This window comes from Ascaphus truei, chromosome 3 (assembly GCF_040206685.1).
Source record: "Ascaphus truei isolate aAscTru1 chromosome 3, aAscTru1.hap1, whole genome shotgun sequence".
NCBI lineage: Eukaryota > Metazoa > Chordata > Amphibia > Anura > Ascaphidae > Ascaphus > Ascaphus truei.
Window position 1 is genome coordinate 104786827 of NC_134485.1, and position 23337 is coordinate 104810163.

The following is a 23337-nucleotide window of genomic DNA, read 5'->3' on the forward strand; positions in this document are numbered from 1 at the left end:
ACTACTTTGAAAACATCCCACAGCCCTAACCTTAATATTATAACAGACATGGCCAATTCTACTTCTTTTCCCATCACGGAGTCTAATCACTGAATTATACCTCGCCTTAAAATGTAAATTTAGTCCAAAACTCACTTACAGGGGTTCTTTTAAGTTGAGACATCAAATATATATATATCACCGTGTATATGCCGAGCTGTATATAGCCCAGCAGTGCAGGTATAATAAATCCTCTCCCCCAAAACTTAAAATGTAATTTTTTTTTTTACTTAATTAGGAAAGTGAAGATAAAAGTTACCAGGTCAAATGTCTCAACACAGGATCTCCAGATCTCTCCCTTCCGTGACGCCTCTCCTTACATGCAAACAGATTTTCTTCCTGCCCCTCCCCAAACGCCAAGAATGATCCCACATCAACCCCATGTATTGGAGCACATCTGGGCTCACATGCAGATGTTGCTACAAACTCATCCTGCCAGCTGGAAACCAAACTAATTTGTGCTGTGCTAACCTCTCTTGTAACTATCCCCCCCCCCCCACACACACACTTCTTCCTCCCCTCCTCATAACACACGCGTTATTTTACAATCCTCCTGTGGATTTCCATTTTGAACAAACTTTGCTGTAAATTAATATATATATTCTCCCCCCAAGGCCTCAAAACGGTTTTATAGGGTCTGCGATGTTTTAATTGCATTCTTTCCGCAGTTATTCCTAATGAAAGCAGTATGCGCTGTACATTATTGTGTGGTGTTGGTTTGTTGTATTTATTGATGTTAGCTTTTCGGAGCTAGATTTGCACAGCCATTCCATGCATCTTACATTAGAAGACAGGTATTTCTGTGCACTTTCAATTTAGTGCAACCCCAGTACATGTGTATTCCATATGTGCAAATGTGCACGCACGCAGACGTGGCCAAAAACACAGCCCCACTGACTCATAGAATAAGCATCACAGTGGTTGAAGTGGCTTAAATATAAAAAAGTAGTTATGCCATTTCTGATTTTAACAAATATTATCAAAAACATTGGTACTGCGTTCTTTGGACCTTATTTTACAAAGATTTATGAGCTATGTATGTTTTGAAGCATAACTAAAAACAAGAGTGCATATAAATACATACGTTACACAAACTAGGCTGCGAATGTGTCAACTCAGGGGTGCTCATCGCCAGGCCTCAAACCCCCCCAACAGGCCAGGTTGACAGGATCTCAGCTTCAGCACAGTTGGCTCAATCTGAGGCTCAGTTGAAGACTGAGCCACCTGTGCTGAAGCAGAGACTGATTGAGCCAACAGATGCCAAGTTGGCGGTGCTGTTAAGCTGTGTAAGCCTGCATCCAGGGTCGTGCTGAGGCGCACTGACGCTTCTCAGTGAGCCCCTTCAGCCGCAATGAGAGCGGCTTTAGCAGGGGATCGCGCACGCTTCCGCAAGCGTACGGAAGCGTAGGTCTTTTTCAAAAGATAGATTTTCGCGCTCACGGGAGCGCAGGGCCGGTCACGTGAGCGGTTCGCTCAATGAGGGCAAACCAGCTCCGTGACGTCACAGCTTCCCCCCGACACGCCCCCGGACCAAGGCCAGGGAAAGCACCCGCTTTCCCTCAGCCTCCGCGCGCCTCCGCACGGCTGCAGTCCTATGGACACAGCCTAATACGGCAGGCATATGCTTATTATGTAAAAATGGACATGAAGTAATAGGGGACACTGTGTGCTCATTTGCAGGCCATTACCCAGAATCCCTGGCTGCAGTGGAAGCACTGTATGCTGAGAGATGATGGGGAGAGACAGGATTGCAGACCCGTCTGAGCAGCGGCGGATTTCAAGATCCGCCGTCCCTCTGCACTTACACGTGGCGGCCGCCTCCTTGCTGCCGCCCTCCTCCTCCTTCCGAATCGCAGCGGCCGTCAACAACGTAATGTCGCACGGCGTCGCATTGCTATGGCAACGAGACGCTGTAGGACGTCACGTTGGTGACGTCCGTGGCATCATTTGACGCTGTGATTCGGAAGGAGGAGGAGAGCGGCCGCCACATCAGGCCCGATAGGCCGGAGAGTGCGGCATCTGCATATGGGGGCGGACATTTTAGCCAGCCTTGGCCCAGGCTAACGGGAAATCCGCCACTGCGTCCGAGACATGTGAACGTGCTCACAAGTGATCTTTTTATTTGCGAAATTAAAAACCCCAGCACGTGCAGCACAAAAGTCCACACAGGTCCGTTTTCATGCTTGCAAAAGCAACAGATTTGCCCCATTGTGCAGTCAGGTGCTGCTTGCAATTAAATACACCGCACTCAGCAAAATGACTACTTTAGGAAAGTTTCTTCACTTCACACCAATTCCATATATTGGTTGCACACCAGCATCTGGCACATTAAGGGGAGAGAGAGAGAGACACACAGACAGGAGCCTGTAGAGAGAGTCTGAGGTCAGCCCTCTGTGTCTCTATCCTCCTGCCAGCAATACCCCCACTAAGCTAATATTTAACTTCATCCCATGCAGAGAAGGTAAACATGCACACAAAGCCACAGCCATCTGAATGACCAAATACAAGGACATTAAATCTACTGTACCTTTAAAGCAAACATTCCAGTCTCACTTGAACTGCTCCAGAGTTCAGCATGCATTGTATCGCCTCCCACCCAGCTATAGATCAGAAGCTGGGACCATATTGGCACCAGCAACCCTGTGACAGCACTGGGACCAACAGCCCTTGACAATGACCGCACTGACACCGGCAAACTATGGCAGATGTCAGAACTGGGGCATCGCGGCAGTCGGGAGAACAATGACTGAAATGAGCCATATTTAGAATCCTCTGCTCCAAACTTGGAGACTGGGGGGGGCGGGGGGGGGGGGGGGTGTGGAGAAGCACACAGTGCTGTCACTGAGCCATGTCGCTGTCTAGGTGTCAGATCCGAGGACACAAAGGCTGCTGTGTGCTACACCAGGGACATCTGAGGCCAAACAAGTAGCTTCATCACAGCCCTAAAATAAGTCGGTAGAGGGTTCCTCTCTGGAAAAAGATCAGGACAGGGCGGACAGAACACCTAAATGCATGGGAATTATTTGACCCCTTCAGTGCCAGATGGGACAATATCTCAGTGTTGGGACCAAAATAATAAACCACCACTATTTTGTCTAAAATTATACAAACAAATTCTTCAAAATGAAGGTCTCATTGTCCTCTACTTATAAGTTCATAATGCAATTCTTCATTTATTATTTCAGGCAAGAACAGAGGAGGAAGAACATCTCGGGTCATCAGGTGAAAAGTCCATATGGGACCTGAAACGTTGTTCCTCCTTGACCTGCTCACCCATCTCCTTTACTTCTCAGTGCATGACTACACTCCTTCCTTCTTTTCCCATCTGAAATAGTCAGATAAATTGAACAGGGGTGAGATCAGCGATTGTCCACAACAGGGGAGATGGGAGGGGGGGGATAAAAACAGCAGATGTGCCACATACTGTACACACAAGCTCCTACAAAATGCAGATCATCTGCTGCTACAGGCAGCTGTTCTTCTCCTCGCCCAAGAATGCAGCAGGAATTCTACTCCGGAATTCCCACTTTCCCTCACAATGGCCAAGGCTTTCCATTGCCAATCACCTGCTCCGTGACAGGACAAGGGGGAGATCCTCTGTGGAACCATTAGAAGACTCCGTATGAGCCAAAAATCAAACACCTGTCTCCTATACTGTACTATGTATCTGACATAACGGAGAGCCACACTCTTAACCCAAGGGTTCTCAACTCCAGTCCTCAAGACCCCCCCCCCCCAACAGGACATCCCTGCTTCAGCACAGGTAGTGCAATCAGTGCCACCTGTGCTGAAGTAGGGATATCAGAGGGGCGGGAGTTAGGAGTGTGCACACACATACATCAACGAAGTACAGGGAGATAGAACGTTACAAGTGTAAACTGCACTAGTCTCAAAAGTTTGATTTATAAACAAAAAGAACCGTGACTCGTACCATATAATACATCTGTTTTAGTGTAAGAAATGCAGACAGGAACAACTCCCCAGCAAACGTGTCTTATTTAGGCAGTTTGTAGCCACTCCAAAATCTAACCCCTTGGCGACAGTGGGTATTAGGAAACATGCATTTTCTTAATTGGGGGTGTTTTATGGCTTGCACTCCCTTTGACCTGGATTTCTATGATCCACTTCGTGATTATCCTATCATCAGTAAATCGCATAATTTCTCCATACCTCTTCCTAATGCTGCATGTGACCCCACCTCAAAATTATTCACGGATGTTAGCGGGCAAAATAGGAGCACAGTACATTTCATCTACGCTGCTTCTAGTCCCGGCAAGCGAGGCGTCGTCTCATCACATAAAACAGACCCGTCCTCCTTCCACAAGGTGAAGGGTTAAACAGATCAGCAGCGTTGTCACTGAACGATTCTTGTTTGCATGTGGTTATGCAAAGTGTAAGTTCTTCAGTTTCTCGGGCCTTGCACAGGGGGATTTCCACTCTAGCTCTCCTGTTTGTCTCGATTCATCGCCATTGTCAAATTGAATTCCCTTGGGGCGCAGGCAGTTGGAAGGCAGTTAGAGCGCCTTGACAGGAGGCAGTTTGCCCAGACTATTAATGTACTATAAAGCATGATATTCGCTCCATAATAAGGTAAAATGGGGACATTTAAGATTAAACATAGGCTCTTCACCATCCCCTTAAAGCTGCAGACCAACCACTACCCTACATGTGTGTTTTTAATAAATTAGTTCTGTACTATGAGAAAATACTTGTAGCATTTTGTTTTTCAAAACAACTCTGAATTACATTTTTAATGTATTATAATGCAACGAGAATTTTTTGTTTCTACAGCAACCATTTACAAAGTCACATCCCCTTCCTCTTCTGAAACAGGCTCTGGCACACCCCTTTTTTGAGCTCTGCCCTCTCTCTAGCAGTTCGGGCTCAATTGCTCGGACTCAACTTCCTGGTCACATGATCTTCCTCACAGAACTTTGCATCTTTGATCCTCTTCTGCTGCACTGACAGCTATTTAATGAACCCACTAACCAAATCTTCACCAATCGATCGGCAACTTCACTAATTACTTAGCATTTTGTGAATTGTATTGATGCACATATTAAAAAGGGAAAAAAATACAGCAACTTGGACTGCTGCTTTAAGGCAGAGGTTCTTAACTTCACTCCTCACAGACTGAGCCAACTGTGCTGAAGCTGGGATATAATTGAAACCTGATCTGTTGGGGGGGTCTTGAGGAGTGGAGTTGAGAACCTCTGCCTTAAGGCCCAACTGATAATGGCTATGCACTGCCAACCATTTACAGCTTCTTATGCATCGAGAGCAGGGTCACGAGAAAACATTTCTAGGACACCCAACTACCCTGCACCAAGCAAGACCTCAATGGTTCTGCAACGTGTAACTTACTCCACAGCGTGGAAATGGTAAATTACAATTGTGTTGGAACTACATAATGTGCAGTAACTGAATGAAATCATACTGAACCTCCTAGCCTCAGAAGATACATTGGCTCCAGATGACCCCCCCGCTTACAGTCTGCCAAAGCACACAGGATACATCCCCCAGTAACTGTGGACAGTCAGCCAGAAACCTGCGCAAACATCCCAGCCCTGCCTTCCGAAGCAGTATTCTTAAGCTTGTGTTCGTGTCAGTGAGTGCGCAGCTACGCAGAGCTGAGACAAACTGGGATGTAAATAACAGTTTAATAAGCCCAGGGGAGGGGAGGGAGGAAATTGGCTGTTGAGACCCAAATCCCCCAACACTGTCGGCCATCTTTGATTCGCTGCTGTAGAAGCCAGACATTTGTAGCGCCATTCTGATCCCTCCATCACCCAGGGATTTAATTATAACTATTAAAATCAGCAGTCCAATTACTGCGTTTGTATTATTAATCACTGTTATTCTGTTTGTGTATTCCATGTCCACATTGTTCGTTGCTTTTTAATTTGCTCTTTTTTATGTTATGCTGAAAAATTCAATAACAATTTGTGGGGGGGAAAAAAATGGGATATAATTTCCGCGGTCCATCTTCCTCTTTCCAACTGTTTTTATTTTAATGTTATTTTTAATCTGATGCTCTCTTCAGGAGAAGATAGAAGGGAAGTTAAATTGAGGCTCTCTCCAGGGCCCAGTGTAAAAGGTTACTGTGGTAACCAAAGAAACTACAGATGCTAAATTATGATTTATAACACCAGAAAAACATGTTTTTTTTTTGTTTGTTTTTTAAAGAGCAAGACATGCTCAGGGGGCAAGATATACTAACTAGGGTTGCCAGGTGTCCAGTATTGAACTGGACTGTCCTGTATTAGGATACTCTGTCCAGTAAAAAATGAGAGGTACTGTAATACTGGACATGTATGTGTCCAGTATTTTCCTCCCTGGACATAGTGACCTGCCGAACCTTTCACCATTGACCAGTATTTTCGGAGAAGCCACCTGGCAACCCTAATACTAACATTATACGAGTTAAACTCATTCAGGTTTCTGGGGGGGAGGAAGGGGAGGGAGACATTGCTGCTTTAATAGCCTATGATACGTCACGTCAAACAACTGAATTGAATCCCTATCTCACTCTCTATACAGAAACACACACACAGACCCACCTACAACTCGCACGGAAGCACAAATACAGCTTTTCTGTTCTTCTATTTGCTAGAGAGCCTTAACCAAACAGAACGAGGCCCTGACAGTTGCAACTGGACTAAAAATAACGCTGCAGGATACGCAGGTTAAGGATTCAGTCTTTGCACCACTTTAAAAAAAGAAAATACCTAGTTATGGATTAAAATAAATAAATGAGGTAGGTCTCTGAAAATAGGTTCACAGAGACGCACTTGTGAGACCTATACTTTTATGCTGTACATTGTCAGATCTTTGGGGGCAGTTTGCCACTTACCAGGTCGGTGTTTTTCAACAGGGGTTCCTAGGAACGCTTGGGTTCCCCGGGCTGCCCTAATGGTTTCCCTGCAATTTTTAGGTCCTTTGAAAATTGTACCAAATATAGAAGGATTTAAAATGTATCTGATCTCAAACTACTATTAGAGAGGGTTGGGGTTACACTTACAATGCATCTTATCTCAGACGCGCTATTAGAGAGGGTTGTGGTTCCTTACAACGCATCAGATCTCAGACACGCTATTAGAGAGGGTTGGGGTTACACTTACAATGCATCTTATCTCAGACGCGCTATTAGAGAGGGTTGGGGTTCCTTACAACGCATCAGATCTCAGACACGCTATTAGAGAGGGTTGGGGTTCCTTACAATGCATCAGATCTCAGACGCGCTATTAGAGAGGGTTGGGGTTCCTTACAATGCATCTGATCTCAGACAAGCTATTAGAGAGATGTGGGGTTCCTTACAATGCATCAGATCTCAGGCGCACTATTAGAGAGGGTTGGGGTTCCTTACAATGCATCAGATCTCAGACGCGCTATTAGAGAGGGTTGGGGTTCCTTACAATGCATCTGATCTCAGACGCACTATTAGAGAGGGTTGGGGTTACGCAGAATTTCACAATATAATTATAGGGTTCCTTAAAACAATTTAAAAAAAATGTTTTAAATTGAAAACCTCTGGTTTACGTTATGTATGATGCTCTTGTCTCGGGGTTGAATCAGTACGCTTCTGTATTCCACAGTGCCCGTTTGGCGATTCAGTGCAGTGCTGCATGTATGCGCGGTATGAGATAATAAACAATCCATGAACGAGGAGTGTGTTGTACAGGAGGGAATGCAGTGTTGTAGAAGTTCGGGATTCCCTGTGGCTTGCAGGCATTTCCAGGGCACAGCAGGACTTGCACAGAAAGAGCGGAGTCAGTAACCAAGCTCACGTACCCAAACGCCTTCCCGATACGCAAGTGAAGCCGTGCACATCTCTCTCGCTGGGAGAAAGTGCTGTATCATGCTGCTGGATTCCCAGAGCATGAGACTTCCCATGGCTGAGGTTATTTAGGGGCGCTATAGCAATGAGGAGATTCTGCTCTCATGCAACACTGCCCCAGCTTCCAGTGCCTGCCAACAGATGACAGCTCGTATCAGGGAGATTTGGTTGGGATAGTCGCTGGTGGGGGTGCCAGCGACATGTTGCTTTGAAAATGTATTTTAAATTTAGAAAGAAAAAAAACATTGCTCAGACAAGGTGTGTCTGCCTGGTACCAAAAGCCACCTATTTAATATACTGTGAAGAAGTCTTCTCCCTATCAAGGACAGTGAATGGGGCTGTAAGCTTCCCTGATGAGAAGGCAGTGTAGTATGTATTATGTATGGTCTTTATGTATAAAGCGCCATTAATGTACATAGCGCTTCACAGCAGTAATATACGTGACATTCATATAAATAACAAATAGTACAAATAACACAAAGGGGAGACGTGTTTCAGACATAAAAGTAATATTTAGGAAGAGGAGTCCCTGCTCCGAGGAGCTTACAATCTAATTAGTAAGTAGGAAGAACGTACAGAGACAGTAGGAGGGTATTCTGGTAAGTGCGTCTGCAGGGGGCCAAGCTTCAAGTATCAAGCAATCCCTCCAGCCAATTAGGCGAGGGATGCCCATGACCTGGGGGCAAGCCCCCCCCCTCACCTCGCTAGGGCCTCTGGGCCGCTGTCGCGACCCCTGGGGGAGCGACGGGGGGGGGGGGGGGGCAGGCCAAGGGAAGCATTAAGAGGCAGCCGGGAGCTGAATCTTTCATTCTGCTCCTGGCCTGTAGCGAAATTCCCACCCACCCATCCCGTTAGCAAATACAGTCGGGGGCAGATGCTTGCCTCCGGCCACTCCGTGGGAGTAGGTACAATTCCCTTGGTTGATAAGCTGTCTATACTGCCTGTAAGCTGTAACATGTACCATCATATTTTACAGGGCAGAGTCCGAGGACCTCCCAAAAAACAGAAAGGGCTGAAGTTCCTTCAGGAGGGTTCAGTTGGTCGTTTTGCCACTGTCGCGGCGGCAGTTCGGGGGTAAGTGCTTGTCCTTGCCAGATGGGCTCGGGGCAGGCGTCGCCAGGGGGTACACAACGTGACACCCGGGAACCCACTCGCGACAACGGCCGGCTCTTTGGGGCTCGGCCGGGTACGGGAGCAGCAGGCCAAGGCCTGGCTGACCCCCTGACCCCACTCTGGCATTGACTAGCGCTTACTCCATTATTGTTTAATAAACAAAGCCGCGGCCTTTTATACCTCCAAACCGAGTCTGTCATTACTTGTCTGTTTATATGTGGGTACCGGTTCCAAGTGGGAGGGGGGGGGGGGTCCCTCGCAGCCTCCCTGGTCATATGTATAGTATTAGCCACGGTGCTACTCATATGCTTCTTTAAGCAAGTGTGTCTTAGGCTGCGTCCACGTTGCCGAGGCGCGTGCTTGGCGCGATCACTGCAATTAAAATCAATTGGTACGACCACGCTCACGCTGTACGGGCACGTACGCTCTCTCAAGCTTGGCGCTTGGGGAGACAAACAAAATTGACTTTGAAGCGTGCTCAGCAGCAGTCAATGCACACAGAACACAGCCCCCCCCCACACACACACACACACTACACACAGAAATAGCCCTGATCCATGACCCCCGCTCGCGCTTGCATAATTAAGTAGGACACCCTGCACTCATGCTTGGAGAGCTGGTGACGTCGCCGCTGTCAAGCATGAGCGCTCTTAGCGGCAGCGTGGACGGGGCCTTAAGGTAGGTCTTAAAAGGTGGATAGAGAGGATGCTAGATCGGGTATTGAGGGGAAGGGCATTCCAGAGGTGTGGTGCTGTCAGTGAGAAAGGTTTAAGGCAGAAGAGGACTTTAGATACAAAGGGGTAGAGAGAAGACATCCTTGAGCAGAACGCAAGAGTCAGGGATGGTGCATAGCGAGAAATTAGGGCTGAGATGTAAGGAGGAGCAGAAGAGTGTAAAGCTTTAAAAGTGAGGCGGAGAATTGGGTGTCTGATACGGGATTTGATAGGAAGCCAGGAGAGCGATTTCAGCAGGGAAGACGCCGAGACAGATTAAGGAAAGAGTAAAGTGATTCTGGCAGCAGCATTTAGGATAGATTGTAGGGGAGACAGGCGAGAGGCAGGCAGGCCGGACAGCAGGAGGTTACAGTAGTTGAGACGGGAGAGAATGAGGGCCTGTGTCAGAGTTTTAGCAGTCGAGCAACAGAGGAAAGGGCGTATCTTTGTAATATTGCGGAGGAAGAAGCGACAGGTTCTAGCTACCTTTTGAATGTGAGAGGAGAATGTGAGAGAGGAGTCGAGTGTGACGCCTAGGCAGCGTGCTTGCACTACTGCGTGAATGATGGTACTTCCAACAGTAATGCGGAAGGAGGTAGTAGGGCCAGGTTTTGAAGGAAGGAGCTCTGTTTTTGCCATGTTAAGTTTAAGTCGGCAGAGGGCCATCCAGGATGATATCGCAGAGACATTCAGAAACTTTAGTCTGTACAGCAGGTGTAAGGTCAGGTGTTGAAAGGTAAATTTGTGTGTCATCAGCATAGAGGTGATATTTAAACCCAAGAGATGTGATTAGGTCACCTAGAGAAAGTGTTTTCTCTGTAAAGAGAAGAGGTCCCAGGATAGAGCCCTGGGTTACCCCCATAGAGAGATCGATAGAGGAGGAGGAAGTGTTAGCAGAAGAGACACATAGTACGATAGGAGAGGTAGGATGCGATCCAGGATAGTGCTTTGTTACGAATACCAAGAGTTTGGAGAATGTGAAGGAGAAGAGGGTGGTCCACGGTGTCAAATGCTTCTGTCTCACTGTGTTTTGAAGAGGAGCCATGAAGGGAGTGCACCAGCATGCTACAGGTTCCTGCAACACGTTCCTTGCAGCATTAATCCGGACAGCAGTTCACAAGTGGTAGAAATGGTCTACTTTGGTTGACGGCACATCTGTGGCACATCTGGCATACAGCAGCATCTGGGCCAGTGAAGGAGAGCGAGTAAAGCAGTGTGAATCAGGGGAACCTGGTTCAATTCCAAGGTGTCATCTCCATGTGAGCTTGGGCAAGTTACTTTATCTCCCTGTGCCTCAGGCATACAAAAAAAACAAATTGCAAGCTCACCTGGACAGGGAATGTGTCTTCCTCCTGGAGATAGAGAGGTTAAGTGAGGTGGACAAAAGTACTAAGGACTGAGAGTAGGTTGCTGAAACCACCCCGGTGAGGAAACTAGGTATAGAATGCATTGCGCTTAGTCATACCAAAAAAGGTACCACCATAGATGGGAGGGAAAAAAAAGTGCAAGAGCGACCATCGCATTACAAGACGAGGCACATTTCCGGCATACACCATTGAAAATGTTTGCCATCACAGGTCTAGATTAAACTTCAGTCTTTAAAGCTGGTGCACATGGTTCCAGTGTCATTGTTAGCATCTTCAAAACCTTGAGCAAATCGCTTTCATTTCGGAGATAGCTTGTTATCGCTTCGGGATTTCTGCCTGCGAAACTATGCACAGCACTGCAGGAAAAATGATATATACATACTATGGTAGAAAACTGTAGTGGCACAAGCTAAATTTCAAAGCAGTGTAAAATTATTCAGTGCTTGCCGTGAGCATGACTTTTGGAAGTCTGTAATAAAAACCTAACACCCAGTAAGTAGGGTCTAAGGTTTCAGCATAGATAGGGAATACATGGGCGGAGAAGTGTGGCCAAATGGACCTTATTTGCCATCAGCTTCTAGGTTTCAGTGAGACTTTACCTTTGACCCCATCACAGGCAGAGAGGGCAACAGCATATTGCAAAGCAATGAGATACAGGCCCCTCTTGTAGCAAAGAGGTAAAATCCTCAATATGTCTCCAACAGAAAATTAACTTGATACCGAGTATCACTTTACACACCCTCCCTCTCCCCAACGATCCTTCCCACACACGAACATGAGCTGTGTGTTCACATACATGTCTCAAACAAAAACAAACCATTAATATTACGGTGCTAATCAACCTTCGTAATGCTCGAGCAGTGGCACATTTAGCCAACAGTGCGCTTTTTTAAATAATTGCTTGTTTAAATAATGTATTTATATTGCATTCAATGTTTAGGACATTTCTGGTCTGCCTGCATTTACACAGCATCTCAGAACAAAGACTATCTGGCTCTTCACACCTAGTATGTAACGTACAGCCAGATGTCAGCAAGGCCACACCATCTGTTGCCAGGCAGAGTGAGATCACAGTGAAGAACTGCTATCTATGTCTCACGGACTAATGAAGAGGCCTTATGACCAATGGCTACTGCTGTACAGGCATACCCCGCATTAACGTACGCAATGGGACCGGAGCATGTATGTAAAGCGAAAATGTACTTAAAGTGAAGCACTACCTTTCTTCCACTTATTGATGCATGTACTATACGGCAATCGTTATATACGTGCATAACTGATGTAAATAACGCATTTGTAACAGGCTCTATAGTCTCCCCGCTTGCGCACAGCTTCGGTGCAGGTAGGGAGTTCAACTTTGCTGTACAGGTCGTGCTGACAGGCGCATGCGTGAGCTGCTGTTTGACTACTGAGCGATATGTACTTACTCGCGAGTGTACTTAAAGTGAGTGTCCTTAAAGCGGGGTATGCCTGTATAGTGCGAGTTTTTTTTCTTCCTGCTAATAGCCGAAGAGGTATCGGAAGTGTGTCCGCTCCTGTTCAAGAGTATCTATCACTACTACTGCCTCTGTAGGTTTCTATACCTGCCATTTACATTGTTAGCTCTTTGGGCTGTGGATTCACTCCTCCTGAGGTTTTACTTTCATTACTTATTTTTTTTGTCTGAGCTCTACAAATTACATTGTAAAGCATTATGCATATAGTCGGCATTATATAATAATAAGTGAATTTGATCAATCAGAAAGTTGCTGTCTAACAAGTAATGCGCGCGAGATATAGATATAGAGATATAGATATAGATATATATATATATATATATATATAGTGTGTGTATATATGTATGTATGTGTGTGTGTGTATATGTATATATACATACACACACACACACACACACACACACACATACAGTACATACCATAAAAGTCAAAGTGGTCAACATGGTCATAATTATGTCACTACAATCTAAATGTTGCTTGGCCTTGAGATATCAGATATATCAAGTTTAACAGTTATAGGTGTAATGATGCTATGGTGAGGATTTAAAAAAAAAAAAAAATGACTGCTGAAAAAAAATATATATACTGTATATGCTGAAACTCCAAACTGATCCACGCCTATTGAAACAAACGAAAATTGACGAAAGTTGAAATGCGTAGGGTGAGCATGTTTCATAGGGTTACGTTCAGGGTGGCTGCTACGGACGCTTGCGCCTGTGCATGCCTCCACCGCGTGCTCATGCAGCCCGGCGATCTGTGCCCAGGCTGCAGGAGTTGGGTCGTGTCAAACGTCACGGAGTTGGTTCCCTGAACCAACTCACCTGACACGACTGCCGACCCAAATATAATTTTGGGTTGTAGCGGCAAAATGTAGGAGCGTCAACACTGCACTTTGCCGCCGGTGGAGTTTTCAGTTTGAACAACCCAAACTTGCCACGGGCGAGCGCGCGCGTAGCCACCACCCAGCCTGGGAATGGATCAGTTTGGAGTTTCGGCGTTGGTGCCTGCTGTGAATCACAAGCTGTTTCTAGCTGTGTAAACGGTGAGAACATTGGGAGAACTCGGAGCTAACTTTGTGCAGTTTGGCTGACGGGGTATAGCGAAGATCGTGCTACGTGAGAGGTGGCTGTCCCACGTGACGCGGAAGCGTCGAGAGAGAGGAGGGAAGCCGGCTGTATACCGAGACGGAGGCCAACACGCTATGCAACCCCCACCACCAGTAACATACCGGATCAGAGCAAGAAGGCGAGCCAAACCAGCACTGTGGTTTACCATCAGCGCCGAGGCAAAGTTTTCCCGTTTTTGTCATACTATGGGGCCTATGCAGAGAGCAGCGAATTTTAAAAATGGCGAATTTAGTAAAAAGTAGCTTTTTTGGAGAGTTTTATTCTCCATATGCAGAAAAGTGCGAATTCTGCTATGTTTAACATGGATGCGTGTGGCGAGTTTAAATTGGCGAGATGCGCGCTTCAGAAACGTGTAAAAACAAATTTGCGCCTTTTTTTTCCCATTGCAATGGCCGCGAGCGGCAGCTTCTTGCCAATTTTTTCTGGCGAGGCAAAAAGGAGACAATCGCGCCATTTTATTGGCGCGAACAGCCGCTAGATGCCGTTCGCGGCTCTCTGCATTAGGATATTTTTAAAACTGGCGAGATTGAGGTTCTCGCCAGCCGCGAGGCGAGTTTTACAAATAGAAAAGAAAAATTGGCGCGTTTTTCGGAACTCGCCATTTTCGGCTGTTTTCTGCGCGATTTTCTCCAAAAAATGGCGAATTTCGAAATAGCGCTGCTCTCTGCATAGGCCCCTATATCAGAGACACGGGAACCAAGCAGATAAGCTCCATAAGAGAGAGACTGTGATATAGCAATACATGACCTTTTCCTGAATTTATTCCACAGATCCAGGAGTTAAGTGTGAGACACTTGACTCATACTATTCTATTTTTTTATGCTATTATTTATGCATTTTTATGTGTTATACCTTATGGTTAATGTTTATGATATATTTTTAATAAATAGCATTATCTGCACTCCTTAAATACCTCACCTATTTAAATTTAACCCCTTAATCGATGGTCTTCACTGACCACTTTAAACCTGCTCTATTACCATCCAGTTCCAGCCCTATCAAAGTTGTTCGGAAGACTTTACCCTGTTGATCCTGCAGCACGCCATAGGAGAATCCAGATCCCTTTGGAGATCCAGTTCCACTATAAGTGGTGAAATGCTTGAATCTTTCACCTTGTGTTCATAGACCCAGATTAAGACATACTACACTATGTTCTTTTTTTCCCCCTCCCCTATTTTTCTCTGCGCCGAGGTCATCTCCAGCGTCTATATGTAGGTGTCTAGCCAATAGCTATCAAAACTAAAAAAAGAATATGTATGAGATTTGTGGCATTAATAATAAAGGGCATTTTAATGTAACATCTCTGATTTCAAAGAATGAGACTGCTCGACTATGAGGTCACCCTGCCTTCCAATGTGTGACAATAGATGTTTATTACTGTGTGTGCATTGATGTGTATCAATGTCAAGTTCCTTGCTGGTAGTTGGACAGGTATCAGCAGGCCTTTTTAGCTCCCGACGCTTTCATTCAGCGCATAAGGCTCCCACAAGACTGGGCCTGCTCCCCACGCTCAGTGCACACAGCCAGAGAGTGGGGGAGGGATTGGGTGGTGTGAGGGATTAATGGTAATCAGGGCAAGACAGCTATTCCAATAAATCATTTGGCTGTAGCATAATAAGAAGCGTTCTATTAGGTTATTTGGCTGCGTATCTGTGCATGAAGGATACCGTTCCTCCACTCCTGATCCACACACAGCAAGGGTTTCATTTAATGCCTCAGTGTTTTATTAGGTCAGTGATAGCTGGGTCGACCCAAAGACCATCTCATCTTCTACACTCCCATATGTGAGAACAGAAATCCTACTCGGCGGGACAGAAGAGATGGTGAAGATCTTCACGACTTTAATTCTAAACACCCTCCTGTCCTGGTTTGATTTTAATAATAATAATAATAATATTATTATTATAGATTTTATTTAATTTAGATATGAAAACCCAATAAGGTGGAAATGATGAAATTGTTGAACTGAAATGGACCTTAATTCTGGTAGAGTGGCACACGTGGTCATTAAAGTCATGATGTCCGGGTCACATTTGTTATGTATTTTAGAGAAACTTTTTGGCCAGATAATAAATAGTGTCGGGTTTTAAACTAAAATCCGATTCAAAACAGCAAACGGTTTTAATTAAAATCAGCTTTAAAGGGGGCGGAAAAAAACCATACATATGCTTTCAACAAGATGTTTAATCATATACATACATACATACATACATACATACATACATACCAGTGCTCAAATTCAAAGCTGCATTAAATGTGTAGATCTGTGATAAACTGTATAATATATACACGTAAACAATATGTGCATACATGTTCATATAAAATAACATGAATTAAACAATGAAAACAAGAGTCCATATGTAAGGACCATGGTATGACAAGACCAAACTAGAGCAATGTCCCGCGATCATGGAGAAAACAACTTCCGCAGGGAAGGGGGCCGCTCTTCTAAGGAAGTATCACTTCCAAAAATAGAGATCTATAAAACAGAATGGAAAAAGCGCACAACCCTAGTGCATTACCATAAAAAATAGACAGTTTATTAATACTCCATTATTTTTTTTTAAAAAACTGTCTATTTTTTTTATGGTAATGCACTAGGGTTGTGCGCTTTTTCCATTCTGTTGTATACATATGTACACAGTGTTTTCTCCCTCACGTGTTTTGTTCCCGTTTTGAAGGTGTCTTCTGTAAGTTTACTGACACAGTAATTAGTGCTAGGTATGTGTGTGCTTATGTAGCACTATGTAGCAGGCCTGAATCTCAAGTGGAGTTTCTTTGGGCAGCACTGCACCACCTACTACATTTTGGAGTACAGAAGTGGGATGTCACTTAAAGTAAGTGACAGAAAGGAAGACAGGTCACCCTGCGAGTTATTTATAAAAGGACATATTCAAAACGGAGACAACCGGAAATAAAGTGCCCTAGCCACGTATTGCCACCGTTACTCTGCTTTTTTGCGGTGGACACCAACCACAAGTGTTCTCCTCGCCTGGAGTGAACGGTTCTAAGCCTGGGGCGGCCACGTATTCCCCGTCTTGCCCCCGATGCTGTTACCAGCCGTTTTCAAATGAAGGACATTGACTAAACAGGAGAGCGATGCAACTAACATAGTGCATCGAAAAACATATCCTTAACATCTGCAAAGTGTGACATGCCCTTTGCGACACATAAGAGGTTAAAGATAAAATAAACCTATTGTAGGTAGAAGCAAACAGATTAAAAAAACAAAAAATATATAATTTTGTAATTTTTTTATTATTATTATTATCAAACCCAGGTGTATCTTACAGTGTATAAAAACACCGGTGCTTATGGTGAGAAGTAACCCCATTTCCGTAGCTACAGTATTGTAATCCTAGCAGGCCATGTGTGTAGGAGGGTGATCCTGACCATTAACGTGTGGGACGACAAAAGTCTATGGCGACAAAAGTCTGCCGGGCAAAAACAAGCGGGGGAAAAAAACAGCGCCAGATTTAAAGACAAACAAACTGGTCTCGCTCTGTCTGTAAGCGGAGTAATGATGCCACCCTCACAGTAAGCAAGGTGCCGAACTGAGAAGTTAGTATCGGCGATCCTTCCTCATTTTTGATGGATTACTCCTGCTTGGCGTATGTGTGGTTTGTGAAGACTTTAACCAAGTACGCGTGTGCATGTAAAGAACTGTGTACAAGAGACAAAAAAAATGTGTGTTTGTGCTGAACCTGCAGAACAAACTACTCCCGCCGCCCCACAATCTCAGCTACAAAAAAAAAACTGCCCGGAAACGCATTAATCAGAGTGACAAGTGTGTATGAAGAGCCCTGGATGTGCTGGGGGTATCCAGACACGTGCAGCGCCAGCAATCTGAGGAGCAGCTGCTAGATGAGCCCCCTCCTCTCCTACTTGTGTATGCACAGTCCCTCCCTCTGTCACTCACCACCCAGCAGCCATTGTGTGTGTCAGCCAAGTGGCACTTAATGAAGTCGGGAACAGAGAGAGGGGATGTTCATCAGGCCCCAGACGAAGGTGGGGGGGAGGAATGTAATAATTTTTTTTTTTTAAAAACAGGCTACACCGCCCGTTACCTTAAATCCTCTTTTATCCAATGAGTTATGAACCTGGCAAAGCCTGTTTAATGGCAAGAAGGCACGGACTATCTAAAAAAAAAAAAAACAGCTTGGGGGGGGGGGGGGGGGGGGAATACTGTTCATGATTATGGGATGTAACCCAAACGACTGTAGGTCACTAAAAGAAAAACCATACTTAATACCTGCGCTCCTCCCTTTAGAAGTATGCAGCTGGTAAAAAAGATTGGTTCTACGTTTATGGAAAACAAATATACAATTCCAGCACTCCTCCCAAATGGGCTTGCAATTAACTGGTGACAGGTTTACATTTTGAACCCAAGTCTGTGTTAACACCTGAGTCATTTGGTCGCATCTTTTGATCCAAAACATGATTGAAGCCCGCCAACCTTGTCAAGGTAAACTCCATATAGCAGGTACCTACACTGAATAAATACAAATTTCTTACTTTCCTAAGGACAAAACATGTGAAAGTGCCCTGAAAAAAGGGTTAAATAAATGAATTCACTCGTTTGCCTTCATAATAAAGGGAACTTTGGTACTGGACTATGCCAGTTTTTCATGGCACCGAGTCACAATAAGCATTATGCGTCATTCATTTAACCCTTTCAGGACACACATATTTCACCAAGTTTAAGTGCCTAGGACAGCAAGAAGCTGCATTTATTCCGAGAAGGTATCTGCTACAGTACAGGCATACCCCGGTTTAAGGACACTCACGAGTAAGGACATATTGCCCAATAGGCAAACGGCAGCTCACGCATGCGCCTGTCAGCACATCCTGAACAGCAATACCGGCTCCCTACCTGTACCGAAGCTGTGCGCAAGCAGGGAGACTATAGAGCCTGTTACAAATGCATTATTTACATCAGTTATGCACGTATATTACGATTGCAGTACAGTACATGCATCGATAAGTGGGAAAAAGGTAGTGCTTCACTTTAAGTACATTTTCACTGTACTAACATGCTCTGGTCCCATTAAGTACGTTAATGCGGGGTATACCTGTATATAAAGTTCACCTAGACGAGGTTGGCGGGATTGAATCACGTTTTCATCAAAAGATGCGACCAAATGACTCCTGTGTCACACACACACTTAGGTTGTCAGTGTAAAAATGTCACTAGTAAATTGCGAGCCAATTTGGGAGGGGCGCAGGAATTGCACTTCTGTTTTCCATAAATGTAGGTCACTAAAGCCTGAAAAAAAAAGTCTGCATTTTTATAATTATTTCCTTTTTTTTATATAAAATAGGTATTGAAATGTTTTTGTAGCAGCAATCAGAAATTGTGTAGTTCCTAGAAACACACGTACAAAATGCAAAAAGACGAGGAATCTTGTGTGTAAATAACACTAATTTCAGTAGGGTTTTTTTTTTGCGCCAGTGTCATTAAAAGTCAGCCTAGTTACCGGGGCAGTCTTAGCCATACCTTTATCACATTTAAATAGATGTTTTAGAATAGATGAAGTACAGAGATCCAACGTGAAGCTGCCCCCAGTAACCTGGAGCCCGTTGGTCAATGTACACAATCATATCAATCTCGTCTAACGTTTAGGGCAGCCCTATAAACGTCATTGAACAGATTGCTGGAAATAGATTACCTTGCAGGCTACTGGAGGTCAGTGTGCCACAGATAAGCCCTGCAACTTAAAAAGTGAGCTTCTCTCAACTTCCTATTTCCACATGTGGATCCCAGAAGGCTACAAGGAAATTGCTTTTCCCTTAGTGAGAGACAGCTTGATCGCCAACAAGATTCCCGCGGTAAGAGCACGAAACCACGGTCTTGTCGACAAACTAAACACGAAGGGAGCTGTGAAAGTTCAAAAAGGACCCCGTTGTAATATGGGGCCGAAGGACCTTTATGGAGAAGAAAATAAATATATGTAAAAATGGATATGGTGTATTGGTTTATTCATGAAGGGGTAAACGGCTATTTGAGTGAAGTTTTGTAGTTAACACCATAGGAGTTTACAAGAATAGTGACAAAGACTTGGTCTTGCAATGACCAAGACTCACGCCAAGAGATTCCAACTTGACTGGCTTGTATACACACACACACACACACACACACACACACACACGTGTCTACAATGCAGTGCTAAAAATAAAAAATAAATAAATAAACATTACTACTAAATATACTTCATAGAAAAATAAATCCCTGATAAAACCGTGAGGAAGCGCCAAGGCACAACATTTTTGGTTTAAGAGTACTTTGTAGTTTGGGATTGTAACGCATTTGTGGCAACAATTATCCTTTAATTGTCATAATTCTTCAACTACTTTGCTGCCAGAGGGAAGGGAAAATGTAAAGGCAAAAAAAAAAACATTTGGGGTTTAGGATCATTTTGCAGATTGGAGCCCTAATGGCTTTAGATTAATGAGGCTGTAATCCCGTCCATGCCAGAGGCGCTAAGCAAGCACAGATTCTTGGGCAGGGAAGGGGTTAATTAAACCCTTGGCAGGAAATGTGAAACTAGGTTTTGCTTGACTTCTTGATTAGGAATACTCATTCACTGACAGCAGGAAAGAGGCAGAATCAGCACTGTATGAGCCAACACAGATGTACATATAAAGACATACATTATACTGTAGATGCATGTAGAGCTGAGACACACACACACACTCCCCTGGTTGGATTATTCCATGTGACAGGAGAGGAACAATAGGCACAAATCAGTAACAGAAGGGAACTTTGTACAAGTACAGTAACAGCAGTACCGAAAGAACCCCTCATACAGGGAGGTTGGGGGGTGTGGGGCGGTACAGATGGGCATTAAATATTTATAAACCCCTGCATTCAATTTTATTAATAATCCCAAGCAGGGGGAAGAATGTGAAACCTTTCCCCCCCCACCCACACAGAGCGCATACAGTATTTGCAGACAAGTTAAAGTGCTGTGTACTTCAGATCAGAGCTGGGACACCATAGCTGCTTTTAAAGAAGGGGGGGGGGTGAGTATTGTTGGAGCTCCGATGTCTGATTTGTACTATGCGGAAAACAAATAAAACTATTTGAAATAAAGAAGGGGGGGGGGGAGAAGACAAGCTCCGCTCCCTGGCAGCTAGTGAATTAAATAGTGACCAAAGTGCAACGGTACTAGGTGGTTGAGAGTATCAACCTTTTGAGAGAGATATCTCTCTCTCTCATATCTATCTATATCTATATATATGGACTGGCGCTCCTATATGCAAAAAAAGTGACATTTATTGACTCAACGTTTGAGTCCCCACTGGGACCCTGTGGGGACCGAAACATTGAGTCAATAAATGTCACTTTCTTGCATATAGGAGCGCCTGTCCCTTTTTCTGTATCTTTTTGGACAGTACCTTCCTTTACCCTTATTTTTTAGTTTGTTTTGTGCGTACTCTGTTTCTGACACACACATACATATACATAGAATTTGTAGGGCCAAATACATGTCCTGTTCTAAAATGCAACTTCCTTTCTGACATCACAGAATAAACCTTTTTTAAAAAACATGCATCTAAAGCACGCTTGTTGTCCTGCATTCAGGCGGTAACAAATACTTTTTGTAGCGGGACTACGGTACCTGCCTAGAATCAGATTAGCCGAGCAAAATCAAAGAGGACTCTGCCTCCTCCTCCTCCTCCTCCTCCCCCCAAACATTCAAAATGAGGTGTCTGTCTGGGGGGCATCGCAGAGGGTGGATCCCAAGGGATACATTAGAGACCAAAGGATGGAGCGATTACTCACTTATCCTTGGCTCTCACTTCGCATGACGAAGGCCGATTAGGAAATAAGGTTTCCCCAGATTGACACACCTTTTAAAGCCAAAAATGATTACACAAATGCAGCAGCTCTGCATACCGGCGACATCTAACTCACCCCCTCCCCCAGTCACCTACCAACAAGCTTCCACATAACCCTAGTAAATGAGTGACACAAAGATACAGGAAGAGAATATATTTGTATTGCTATTTTGTGTGCCAGCATATGTTAGTGTGTGTGTGTGTGTGTGTGTGTGTGTGTGTGTGTGTGTGTGTGTGTCAGCATATGTGTGTGTGTGTGTGTGTGTGTGTGTGTGTGTGTTCGCATGCAAGTGTGTTTTGTTAGTAGTGGGGACCAAGCGTGTGCTGTATATACAAAGGGTATTAAAAAAAACACATATTGCAGGGGAATGACGAGATTACAATCTTTCTGCATTTCCGTTATCCTCACACAATGCTGGCTGCTTACACCAGATGTACGTGTATAATTGTACTCGTACAGTGCCACTAGTGTACGCAGCACTGTACACATTTACGTTGTACGTTTTAATAGTATTGTGTTACCCCATTGTTGACTAACTCTGCTCAAGACACCCCAGTCAGACACCAAGAACAACTGATTAATTACCAAGCACATACTGAGTGCCTGGGTATAACAAAATACAAGAGCTGTCTGTGGTGTCTCAAGAAGTGACCTGAGAAACTCTATGGTGGTCCGTGTAAACAGCACTGAGAAAGAGACACACAGACAATGCAAAGTCACGACCGCTAACAAATAATAATAATAATAATAAAAGGAGCCATAATTTAAAGCAAACGTTTGTACAGGGAAACCCAACGACCTTAAAAATCACAGTACATGTCACAGCCCGTGTTAGGGAAAGCCCCACAGATTACAGACAAGCTGTATGGTGTCTGTGTAGGGGGATCACGTCTGGCAACACAGCTGAGGGTTTTTGGCAGTTTTACAAGCACCAGAAGAGCTGAGGACACAGGGTAAATCCCCCTGACTAGGATGCAGCAGGGAACTGAACAAAGGATTAAGATCCCATCACATACATTAATCTCTTCACAACCTCACCCCCTGCCCCCATCTATTTCCCATTAAAAAAAAAAAAAAAAAACCTTATTGTAGTGCATTTTCCCCTTGCTCCCCAAGTAACGACAAACTAAAAAATCACTTCCCAGTTTTCCGTTTGTTGACAATCAGTGAGCTCCCAAGTAACAATCCAACACAATGCAGCCTGCTGTGCTTCTATTTAAAGCTCTTCTCAGTTCTATAGGCGACATTCAAGTAACCTGCCTGACACCTGAACCAGTAGAACAGCCTTTGGAATAATAGGCGGCTCCTGGGGGCAAGGAGTGGACAAGCACAGGGGGTGGAGGAGAGGTTAGAAGGGTCAATAAAATAATGATATACAGTAAAGACTACGATGTGGAGATGGACAGAGGGGAAGTCAATGCTGAGATAGTATAGGGCTATATTATCTCTCCCCCCCCCCCACCCCAAAAAAATGAGGTTAGGGAACTCTATAATATATGGTGAAATTGTGCGGAACCCCAACCCTCTCTAATAGCTGTCTGAGATCAGGTGCATTGTAAGGAACCCCCCAACTCTCTCTAATTGCGCCTCTGAGATCAGATGCATTGTAAATTCTTCTGTATTTGGTACAGTTTTCAAATGGCCCGAACATTGCAAGGAACCCTTTAGGGACGCCCGGGGAACCCAATTGCTCCTAGGAACCCCGGCTGAAAAACACTGGCATAGAGGAAGGATCTAAGGAAAGAGGAAGGATCTTTCAAGGTGATCCGAGTAGATTGAGCTGGGATATACAGTTTAGCTCA

General features: G+C 44.6%; 1 protein-coding gene across 1 annotated transcript in view; it reads right to left on the minus strand.

The window, feature by feature from the left end:
- The window catches only part of TRAF4 (TNF receptor associated factor 4), a 39579-nt gene that overhangs the window by 15537 nt on the left and 705 nt on the right, over positions 1-23337 (minus strand). The window lies entirely within an intron of this gene.